Raw genomic sequence first — 10,792 nt, forward strand, 5'->3', positions numbered from 1 at the left:
ATTGGGACAACTGGGGTTGTTAGTTCTTGCAGATTTCATTCCAGTGAGGGATGATTTTAGAAAGGCTCACTTACAACTCATTTCTCCATGATTAATCTAATTTCTTGTTTTTGCTTTAAGGGTCACCACTGTTGAGAAGCTTTGCTCACAAAGATAGATGATACCAAACTGCAGCAGATGGGATGATAGCTTCACTTGCCAATTCTGGGTAATCATTGCTAAATGAAATCCAAAAGTTTGGTAATGTTACTTGCTCAAATTGTACTTTTAAGCTTGTATCACAAAAGAGCTCAAGGAATTGGTTCTCGTATGTTAATTCAGTGACTTTGTGACCTCAATAAGAAGGTGATTGCATCTACTCTTAGGGTGTTTCTACATGAAGCTTTTAATCTGCCACTTTACTGAGACTTCTGCTTCCGGATTCTTTATGAGAGTAAGATAGGCTCCTTTATGTGTGTGTTTTTCCACGGGGTTTCTTTCTCTGCCTTTCTATATTTTCCATTACAGAATGTTTAACAGCCTCCTGATTGGATCCGTTAATGCTTCATTTTTTATTAAAACCAAATTGGTCATTTTGTATATATTATGGGGCAATGTAATTTAATCTGCATGCTAGGATGCTTGTGAAGATTTTTTGGGTCTTGGTTAATTAAAGTAACCTTGCTTTGGAATCACAATTATACAAGACAATTGCCAAGTTTGCAGAGCAGGTTTCTTTCCCATCCCATCATTATATAATTTCATTAAGTATGGTACAAGTTGCTCTTCAAATTATTTATAAAAAGAGCCTTCAAAGCCATCCGGGTCTGGAGCCCACCATTTTTATTAGCCTGATATCACTAATCATATGAAGGTGATCTTCCAGAAGTATCTTGCCTTCTTTAAACCCATTTAGGGTTTCTTAAAAACATAGTATGGTTTCTGTTGAGGGGAAACATGATAGCACTCTTCAAATACTTAAAAGGTTGCCACACAGAGGAGGGTCAGGATCTCTTCTCGACATGGAATAATGGGCTCAAGTTACAGGACATGGAATAATGGGCTCAAGTTACAGGAAGCCAGATCCGGCTGGACATCAGGAAAAACTTCCTGACTGTTAGAGCAGTACGACAATGGAACCAGTTACCTAGGGAGGTTGTGGGCTCTCCCACACTAGAGGCATTCAAGAGGCAGCTGGACAACCATCTGTCAGGGATGCTTTAAGGTGGATTCCTGCATTGAGCAGGGGGGTTGGACTTGATGGCCTTGTAGGCTCCTTCCAACTCTGCTATTCTATGATTCTATTTGGACAACAAGCTAAGATCCCAAAGGTAGTTTTTCTTTGCCATATTGTCCATGTGCGAAAATAAATCTGCATAGAACATCTTCTGCTGTGCAATCAAAAGTGTTATTAAAAATGATTGCTACTTCCTCATGATTTAGATGCACCTTTTGGAGCAAATACTTCCCCCCTTCCACAGTAATGCAAAATTTTGTCTTTATTTTTCCTGTGGTGCATCTCTTGTAAAAGAAAAAAAAACCTTAGTATCTCATTTTCAGTTACTTGCTGTACCTCCTCCATTTTATGCGTGTTCCAAGCCCTTTTAGATTAAATGAAAATAGTTTTGTCAGCCATATTTTCCCATAAGAATATTCTGCTCTTCCTTCAGTTGTTTAAAGTCTACACGAATGACCCTAATTGTTCATGTACAACAACTTAACATTTTTACTGTAAACAAAATATAACACTAATGCAAAGCTAATAACAATAGCACACATATAATACTTCTCCTAACTGGTCCTGCTTGGACTGAGATTCATATGCAGCAGGAATTAGTTTGTTTCTTTGTGTGTGGTCAGTATCATGGTTTATCATTTTGATGGATTATTTTAAATGAGAACCTCCAGAACAGAGGGACTGAGGAAGGGATATATAACCTATGCTGTCCTCTAAGGGCTTCCAAGGAAATTTATAATGCACATTTTAAAAATAAAATAAGTGGTGCAGCCTGTTTTCTTTCTATTGCAAAACATAAAATTGCTAACAAATAATCAATATCATCAATGAAAACACACACACACACACAACAAGAACAAAAAACAGAAGGCAGCAAAAATAAAAAGTAGTCAGCAGAAGGAAAGAAGGAAAGGAACCTCTCGTGCAAGCACTGAGTCATTACTAACTCTTGGAGGGATGCCAGCTTTCACTGACGTTTTCTTGGCAGGCCTTATAGCGGGGTGGTTTGCCGGTGCCTTCCCCGGCCGTTATTACCTTTCCCCCAGCTAACTGGGTACTCATTTTACCGACCTCGGGAGGATGGAAGGCTCAGTCGACCCGACGGCTGCCTGAAACCAGCTTCCGCTGGGATCGAACTCAGGCCGTGGGGAGAGTTTCAGCTGCAGAAACTGCTGCTTTACCGCTCTGTGCCACACGAGTCAGCAGAACAAGAGGGAATATCTGTGTCTGTTAACTCCATCACACCGGGTGTTAACACGCTCCCTACCGTCACTTCTCCGCTGGTGTTTTCGTTCCTCAGTTACTTCCTCTTTTCAAAAGAGGAAGTACAGAATGAGCATGAGCCCATTGAATCTGCTGCTCTAATGGCGCTGCTTCTCCTGAAGACAGCAGGAGAGAGCAGCGATTCCGAGTTTAAAAAAACATCGGACTTAATTAGGGTTTTTTTTTGTTGCGCAAGGAAGGCCAGAAGGCAGATGACGTCATGTGAGGGACCTGAGCAAACTCCGTGAGTGCCCAGTAACGAGCGTGCAATAAAACGCTCGTCGGATGGAGCTTTATGACTCCAAATATCATCTTGGAAATTTCTCAGCCAGAAAAGTCTATCAGGCTTGCTCAGTTACCTTTTTTTGGAGTGTAAAATTCAGCTCTCCAGGTTTGGATTAACCTGTAGCTTTCAACCAGTTAAGGAAGATGGGGGAAAGCATGTTGCCGCATATCCTCATTCACATATGCACTTGCCTGTGAACATATGCATTGACAACAAACACAAGTTTTCTATTTGCCCCTTCTTCCATAAGAAATTCCAGTATTTCTCGAAGAACATGCATTGATTAAGTGTCCTGCTACATTCCCAGCCATATACTACAGCAGGTGTCATTTGTATGCATGCAGCACCTAGTGAAATTCCCTCTTTACCACAACAGTTAAAGCTACAGGAGCTATACTAGAGTGACCAGATACAAAAGAGGGCAGGGCTCCTGCAGCTTTCACTGTGCATTTGAAAGGTTAGTGCACCAACTAGTATGCCCATTCCTGGGGATGTCAGATAATTCCATGGTAGGGGAGACCCAGCAAGCCAAATGGTCGCTGGAATGCCCCTGCGCTGCCTCTGTGAGGAGAAGAGTCTCCTTTTTGCTGGGGGGAAAGTTCTCCCTCCCCCTGGCTTCAATACCCATGAGGGACAGCAGCAGTGACAGCAGCTCCCCCCTCTCCTAGATCCATATAAATCCCACGCTTGCCCCTTTGCATGGGGATAACAGGGCACAACCCCGCAGGAGTGAAAGTGCGGGGTTTTGGGGAATGCAGTGCCTACTCCGTGCCGTAAATATACCCCCCATTTCCTGATCAGCCTTTTGATTGGCCAGGAGGCACAGCATATAAAAGATGAGTCAAATGTCCAGTAAGGGATAGGGAGCATACATTTTCACACAAAGCAGAAATACAATCATACTCTTGAAATACTGCTTGCGGGCAGGGACTGTCTTCTTTTTATTGATCATAGGTAAGCCTTTTCAGCTGAAGAGTGAAGTAAAAAGTGCTTTAAATAAAATAAAATGGGTGGTCAGGATGGTGATGGGGTCTAAGTTCTTACACGGCCCCCTTAACCATACTGTGAATGGAAACATCTAGTGAGATGCTTCGAAGGAGCACATATTTGGCAATAAGCGGACTGCCTAGCCCAACATAATGCAGGAGACATTAAATTGAAGTGAACATTAATTAAATGCTGCTTCTGCCTGCTGAATGCTGATGCTGATGCTCATATTTTTGTACTCTGCAATATTTTGTCAGCTTAGCTTTGGGAGATTATCTAGTTGTCTAAGAATTTTTCGCTACTTTAAATGATAAAGGCAAATGTCAGGGTTTCTCATTTGGCAGGAGCAGCTCCTTAGGCTGGGAGATTACAAGCTGTTGTTCTGGGAATTCAAACTCTTCCCTGATCCCCCTACACAGTTTCTGTACAAATCTTGGTCTAGTCTGAAAGCTGCCAAGATCTCTGCTCCCGCCTCAAACCCCCCCCCCCCCACTGTCCCATTCCCTAGATAACTGTACACTTTTTCCTTGCCATTTTGACAGTGAAGAAACTTTAAAAAAAATAACAAGAACTCACCACAAAACCATATGAAGAATTAAAACAAATAAAAAATAAACCAGGAATGCTACTAATAAGAATAAAATGGCACCAGAATAGGCCTCCAAACACTTCCCACAAAATGTTTTAGCCTGACTTCTAAAGGCAACAAGAGAAATGGCTTGATGTGGCTCAGTGGGTAGTGAATTCCACAGCGAGAATGCTGCCACCAAAAACCCCTGCTTCTCATCACTGTAATTGTAGTTTCATTCAGCAGTAGCATCCAAACCAGACCTTAAATTGATCACTTCTGCATTTGGAAGAGGCTCATTCAGAAGAATGTATTCTGTGCACATCTCTATTTTTATGAACTGGAGATGCACAACTGTGCATTATCAAATTAAAGGAAAACAGATCCTCTGCAAATGCAAACAGGTGGAATTTCACATTGGTGGAATATCAGGAGAATAGTTTAGAGGGGATTTTAAAAAACCCTAAAAATCAAGGCATTAACGGCTCTGATTAAAACTTGCCATGGCTAAAGCCCTCCTTAGGAGCTATCACCTTGCCAAGTCTCATCTCTTTATCTTTAAAAATTACACAGATGTAAGCATTTTTGGTTAGCCACAAATGTCAATATCAAAGCTACCCCTCACTCCACTCAGCCTCTTCCAACTATGGAGATGTTCAATTATGAAAGACACACACACACATACAGCATTGATGCCTGAAAAACTGTTGGATAATTTCAGAGACATTAGAAACTACGATTGAGCGCAGTAATTGCACAGTTTATTGCAGGGGGACGGAGAACTTAGGAGGCGGGGCAGGAGATTTTGCCGGCATAGTAGTGATACAGTTGAAAAGATACATGAACTGAAATAGTGCAACAACGCACAAACATGGAAGTGCCCAGTGCTAGACACGCTAAGGAAATTGAGAGGGAAACTGCAGATTCAAACCAGAGGGGGAAAAGTAGGTATGATGGAGCTCATAGTGTGCTGAGACTGGACCTGTTTTCTAAAATGTTCCTATGACTCAGGACTATTTAATGGAGCTAGAGTAGGAGGAAGGCCTAGAAAAGGTCCAATGGCCTGCTCCCCAATTGGTAGAATGTCATAGGAATATAGAAAGCTTCCTATATGGAGACAGACTATTGGTTCATCTAGTCTAGTATTGTTGACACTGACTGGCAGTAGCTCTCCTGGGTTTCAGAAAAGTTTTTTCCAGCCCTACCTGGAGGTGCAGAGATTGAACTGTGAGCTTCTGCATGAGCTAAAGCCCCTCAGGATTTCCTTACTTTGCAAGCTAGTTCCCAATCTATATACCGTATTTCTTCGATTGTAAGACGCCATCGATTGTAAGACGCATACTAATTTCAGTACCACCAACAGAAAAAAACAACAACCCTAAGACACACCTGCGATTCTAAGACGCACCCCATTTTTAGAGATGTTTATATGGGGGAAAAAGTGCATCTTAGAATCGAAGAAATAGGGTATATAAAACACTTGGGTATGCAGGTATGTTTCTGTGAAGATTCCAGCATTGCTAAGCAACCGTGGCCCCGCCCCCACTGTTACAGCTCAGCAACTCAAACGCAGGTGGGGAGTGGTGGGGGAGGGAGGGATGATGGTTGGGACTCTAAGACCCAGCGGCCAATCAGCGACCGAGCTGAGGCAGGCAAAAACAACAACAGCACCTTCCCCCACCCCGCCGCATCACGTGCCCTCGTGCTCTTTTCCCGCCCTTTTCCCCAGGAGCGGCTCTCCAGCATTCACCTCAGTGAGAGAGGGAGCGCCTGGGTGGGTGGGGCGAGTCGCCCTCTGCCACCCACGTCGCTGCCTCTCTCGGGCTGCCCTCCATCGCCCGCTCACCACATTCTGGCCTTCCTTACCACATATCCCACACACACACACATAAAGACAACGGCGCTCAACCTCTGCCTGCCACCGCCTTTCGAATGCGTGCTGGGCTCAGGCACACGCCTCTCGCGCCCTCGCTGCCTGCCATTGGCTGGGAAGCGCGCAGGCAGACGGATGCTGAGGCGGAGGAGCTTGAGAGGGAGGGGAAGAGGCGGCCCATCATCCACCAATGGCCCCTCTGAGAAGGGAGCGGATGGACAATGGCGGTGGGGAAGTGGTGGCTTCTGCTCCCTGAGGCAAAGCCTTTGCCCAGTCGGCCTGAGGTGGTCGTATTCTTATGTTTGTTTAGCCCATCCCTGGGCTAAACACCTATAAGCACAGGTGCTTGCGTTTTGCTTTTTTCATCTTCCCTCCCAATCCCTTTTCCTTTGGTCGCCTGTCTGTTCTATTGGAAGTCTGAGGGCAGAGACTGTCCCATGGTTTAATTTTTGCAAGTCGCTCTTGGAGCCTTTTTTCCTGTTGGGGGTGGGGAGGTATAGGGGAAATTGTTATCCCTCTCTGGCACACATTCAGTATTGGCATACCATGCTGAGTTGTGCTAGAACACAAGGATAACACTTTTAAGATAAAGCCTTGCTAAGAAACATCTTGGCACTTGCTGGTCATGCCTTGGAATGTACTGACGCAAGAACCACAGAATACAATACAGTATTGAAGGCACTATGCTATGATCACGTATTTCCTTAACCCTTATATGGTATATTCATGCTGAACATACACTAACCAACACCTTCTGTTCACGAGGTAATCATGCATTTAACATGCTGTACTTAACAACCAATCATAGCTTGTAAACAAGAAATGTAACCACTTAGTTCTTAATAAAAACCAGGATGGGGCCGCCTGTTTGGGATGCCTCATCTTCATGCAGTTGGACTCCTTGCCAGTTATTACTACTACAGGGAGGGGTTAAAAATGCTGAGGAGGGAGTTAATAAAATTTACAAAAGCGCCACCAAAGCTTTCTGCCACCCCTTCCCTCTACCAATGGAGGCTGGTGGCTCCTATTTCAGTGGGACTGTGAATCAGTTTTGGGTTTCAGACATAACTCTAAAAGAGCTCTCCAAAGTGCTGAGCCCTAATTCTCCCATGGTGCAGTCATCTAGCACATCACAGAGTGAGGTCTAACGTAAACTGACAGCCAGTGTGGTGTTGGGATTAAAGTGCTAAGCTAGGGTTGGAGAAAAGTCCACGTTCACATTCCCACCCAATCTACCTCATAAGGTTGTTGTTGTTGGAGGGGGTGGGGAGACAATTACATGTCTACAGACACACATCATAGAGGCCTGTGTAATAGATGGATTAAACTTAAATACTATTCTTATACTGCGCATACCTCTAATTCCATCTGATACAAATATGCCTTTCAAATTCAAAAGAAGGCAAATTCCTATACGTTTAGCTTTTTCAATGACCATTAATAAGTCACAGGGACAGACTTCTGACAGAATCTGCCTATACCTTCCGAAACCTGTATTTAGTCATGGACAACTATATGTTGCTCTCTCAAGAGTTCGATCATTCAGCTCATTAAGTGTTGTATATGAGAACAACGAAATTGTAAATTGTGTTTACAAAGAAATATATGACTGAATAAAGAAATAAAATGCAATGATATTTAACGCCGGGTACAGCTAGTTTATAGAAAAAGGAATACACATACGACCAAAACCAGCACATTTTTGATCCGGAAGCTTTCCCCCTTATCTCTGCTGTATGGCAACTCTCTGTAGTAGCTTAGTGGTGACAGAGATGCACTCTTCCAACTATGCTATTAATTATTTACAAGGGGTTTGATACCCAGATCTATCAAATCTGCTTTGAATGCAGATCAACTGTAGCATTTACTCCAGTTGCCTAAGTAAAGTGAACGAGTCAAAGATGCAATACAATTTAAGTATTACTGAAAATTAAATCAGACTAGAAGTCAGACGTTAATGGAAAAAAATAATAATTTAGTGTTAGTGTGTTGCAACAAAAACAACAGAGTCTTGTGGTACTATATAGACTAACAAATTTATCATGGCATAAGCTTTTCTGGGCTTTAGTACACTTCATCAGATGCATTAAGTGTTAATGGAAACTTCCATTAACTGAAGTTTTAAATGCAGAAAGCAGTGACAATAAGAATCAGATTATTAGTTGTGGCCATTCACAAAAGCACTGTAGTTGATAACGAAAACATCCTGGCATTAAGCCAATGAACATATGTAGTGTGATTTTTTAAAAAAATCACCTTTATCCTGATTCATGCCTCTAGTGCTAGAATTGAACTCCTTGATAAAATGAATCTCCCTTCGGTGTTTCTTTGCTCCACAATGGCCCATGAGAGAGTGTTCTGGGAGGCTGAAGTGCTCTGCTGCTGATTTTTAAATATTGCCATTTCTTATGACAGATTTGTGTCTATTTATTCTTTTCTGTAGACTGGTTTGTTTGCCCCATGTTGAATGCAGAAGAGCAATGAGGGAGGGGAGCCTCCGTGATGGAGGCCTCTCGGCAGGGCTGGTGGAATGGTCTCCCTTCCCTCTTTCACCTCCCTTCTTGGACGGAAACAATTGTTATTAAGGCTCTCCAGTGGTGTTGATGGAGCTTGCAGTTGCTTCATGGTTCAGACTTCCCGCAAGTGAAATCTGGACATGTTGTCCTGCCACGGGCAGCAGACGAGTATTCATATTTGGAAGGTTGGAGTTTCTTTGAAGGAGGCCCAGCTTCTGCAGTGCTTCATGTCTAGGGGAACTCTGACTGCCAGTCAATGGACCCAATTGCTTAATTGTTGCTGCACCATCCTCTGTTGGCTCCCTGACAGCAGCAGCAGCAACAGAGCGGTGAAGGAGGAAGCGGGAGCGGAGTTCCTGCACATTGACTCCCGACCTCAGGATTGTGTCAAACTTCCTGAAGTGGGCGGGGGGAGGGCGTGTCAATCTAGGAGGCCCTTTGGCTTGGGGACAATAAGGATCAGGGCTACCCTTTAGAATGATGTCACCTGATTCTTCTGAAAGGGACTTGGTGGTCATTTTAATCTCAGAAGCTGCTAGGCAAGGACCAGGCTTTGCTGCGGATGCCTCCAAAGACGTACTTTGCTGCGTGCCGGAGTCAGCAGCACTGCTCTTGCATGGGACTTCGGAACCTACACACACAACCAACACAGTCCAAAAATGTTAGGTAGGGAAAGGAAACACCAAGAAACAAAGGGATGGAGTCTCCTGAACTACTCTACTCTCCCAATCCTGCCAGGAAGAGCCCCTTCACACATTATGTGGATATTTAATTTGCTGCAGCTACCCTAATGTGACACCAGTGATTCCCTGCTGTGAACATGTGAAGTGTAGAAGCAGAAAGCAAAGAGATGGTGACTGAATTCCACGTATTGACCTACAAAGCTTTTCACAGTCTAGCTCCTTCCTACCTTTCCTCTCTCAACTCACACTATTGCCCCGCTCGTGTTCTTCGCTCCTCTGATGCCATGTTTCTTACCTGCCCAAGGGTCTCTACTTCCCTTGCTTGTCTTCGTCCATTTTCTTCCGCTGCCCCTTACACCTGGAACGCTCTTCCAGAACATTTGCGAACTACAAGTTCAATCGCAGTTTTTAAAGCTCAGCTAAAAACTTTTATTTTTTCTAAAGCTTTTAAAACTTGATTTTGATCTTAGTTTTATTCTGTTAGTTTTATTCTACCCTGTGCCTGTTTGGTGCATTCTCTTCCCCTTCTTATTGTCTTATTATGATTCTATTAGAATGTAAGCCTATGCGGCAGGGTTTTGCTATTTTATTGTTTTACTCTGTACAGCACCATGTACACTGATTGTGCTATATAAATAAATAAATAAATAAATAATAAAGAAGCCAAACAAATATTTTGTGTGTGTATGAGAGAGAGAGAGAGAGAGAGAGAGAACATATGTGCTGCATGTGTGTGGGAGCTTCATCCCACGTACGTGTTCCCCTCGAATTATCCCCTACAGCGCTAAGCTGTCACCATTGTTGTTGTTGTTGTAACCGGGTGGCTAGATCCTTTGCATACCAGCAAATGGGTTTTAGGGGGGAAATGTAAAAAAATCATAAAAAATCAACGGATGACCCAATCCAATTCAAATTTGGTATGCTTAAAGCTCTCCTTAATATCTATTACTGTGCCAATTTTGATGTCTTTATCTTTAAAGTTTACACAGATGTAAGCATTTGTTTAATTTTTCTTCAAATACTGCTCCTGCACCCCAGCGGCTGCTCGGAAAACAACAAATGATACGCTCGAAAACTAGTAGCAAAATACGGCGAGGCTTTTGCCTTTGAAGCACAATTAAAGCAGGATGCATGGGAGTACTTCACAATAAAAGCAGATTATAAGCTGGAAAACTTCGGAGCCCTTTGCACGCAATTCGCAGTGATTGCACAGTATAACGCTGGTGTGATAAAGCTCTGTATGTGTGTGGTTAAAACTGGCTGTTTCAAGTTTAGCTGTCTAGGTAGCTCCCATCCCCAATGATTCTAAGTCTAAAGATGTGAGATCAGCCATGGAATGTCAAAAATAGCATTGCCACTGGAAAGTCAGTCAGTTTGATTAGAGGACAGTGTGATACTGG

This window comes from Elgaria multicarinata, chromosome 3 (assembly GCF_023053635.1).
Source record: "Elgaria multicarinata webbii isolate HBS135686 ecotype San Diego chromosome 3, rElgMul1.1.pri, whole genome shotgun sequence".
Lineage (NCBI taxonomy): Eukaryota > Metazoa > Chordata > Lepidosauria > Squamata > Anguidae > Elgaria > Elgaria multicarinata.